Consider the following 1,959-nt stretch of genomic DNA (forward strand, 5'->3'; position numbering starts at 1 on the left):
AGCGTCCGAGCGGGACGGACGCTCAGTCGCTACGTAGCGACCGAGCGGGAGCTTGGCTCGAACTCGGTCGCTACGTAGCGACCGGACAGCGTGCATGTGCGGTAGTTGTGTAATGACCGAGCTTGGTTCGTCCGTGTTCTGATCGTCATACTCGGACCTATCTGTAGCTGGTCTGGGTATGTTTCCGATGGCTTATGTTTGATCTAAATAGAATTCGAACGAAGCTTTATCTCGGGAACATACGTTGCGACGTTTTCTTGACCGAGCATGATTTGTTGCGGAAAGACATACTTGTATTCTGCGGGGATTTGGACGTTAACTTCGTCGTAACAGTTTTCGACCCCAACAATGTTTCTTGCGCCTCAGGCAAGCTCTTGCGCTTCGTTTTGGTTAACGACATATTCTGTTTTCGTGGATATACATCCCTACATTCAAGGAGATGTGGCATGAAAGAGTTTTTGGAGCATCCCAACCATTCCATATATCATGGTAAACACGCTACGGATATTTATCTGGCTGATGTGTTCATTATCATGTTAGTGTGCACGTTTCTGGGCATTGAGTTATTTGCATATAAAGTGTTGGACAATGTGGAACTTAAACGGGGCATTCAGTCTCTACGGCGTGTTGTGACGATTATTCTCCTCGATGTCAACAAAGTCAATTGGTTGGAAACTTGTGATTATACATGTAGTCAAGGAAAGCACACTATGCATTGGATAATTAAAGAGAAGAAGGAGATCAACGGAAATTCGGAAGGAAGGGAAAAGCTTTCAAAGGATATAATTTTCTTGGAGGCTTGGGAGCCGCAATTTCCATCTCCATTTGTGGTCAAATCCTTCGAACCCAGAGGGACATGATGCAGCAGCATCATGCTTGGAACACAAGAATTGAGATAAACGATTAAGCTTTAGGCTTTTAATAGTTTTTCTATTTATTTTATTAAATTGCTATTTTTCTTTTATTTTATACTAGATAGTAACCCGCTCTTTGCGCGGGATAAAATGTCTATATTAATGTTGAAATTATATATTATGATTATGTATAAGACTCTGGTGTGATTGGTGACCAAGGTAATGAGAAAGAACATTCAATTTCTTATGGTTCCCTTAAAAATACATCATTCATGAGGAATTAATTTTCTTTTCTATTCCTAATCATTCTTTTTTTTGTAGAGAATAACAAAGCAAAATTATTCCTCTATTATAAAAGTAATGAAAAAGTCTATCTTTATTCATAACGTAGAGGTTCCTTATATAGGAGATTACACCGTCATAGATAAATGGAAAGATTACAAATCATAATCTCTTGGTTATGAGCCATCCACAATCTGGTTCATAACACTCCCCCTTGGATGCCATAACCATTTAGAGCTTGTAATGTGATTTAATGTTGCCTCATTAAAACCTTACCAGGAAAACCCAATTGAGAGAAAACCATGGTGAAGAAAAAAAAGTACAACACACATTACTGCCCCTGATTTGGACATTACTGAAGGTCCCTTTGACCTCTCCAATTTTCTGCAATCCGTGGGTGATGAAGATCTTGGGCAGAATATGCTTCGTCCTCGAACATGATAGTTGGTTCTTCTTTACCATCAGTCATGCCACAATCTGATCGAACATATTGAATCATCGACCTCAAATACACACACACGAAATCTTGGATGATGTTGTTGTGATATGGGTGTACCACCATGTGTAAAACATAACCTGTCTGGAAAAAAAATCAACAAAACCAAATAACCCCTCTTTGGGTTGGTTAGTATAAAATAAACCAAAATCAAAGTCTTCTTCATCATCTTTCTTATACACCAATCAGATCAGTGTCTAAAACAAGACTTCTGCATAGTCCATCTCAGGACTAAATGGACTTCTTTATCGTCCACCTTCGGACAGAATGGATCAGTGTCTAAAACAAGTGATCTCACGCCCATGTACTAGATAATGGGTGAGACTG

The sequence above is a fragment of the Brassica oleracea genome, chromosome C2, assembly GCF_000695525.1.
Source record: "Brassica oleracea var. oleracea cultivar TO1000 chromosome C2, BOL, whole genome shotgun sequence".
Classification (NCBI taxonomy): domain Eukaryota; kingdom Viridiplantae; phylum Streptophyta; class Magnoliopsida; order Brassicales; family Brassicaceae; genus Brassica; species Brassica oleracea.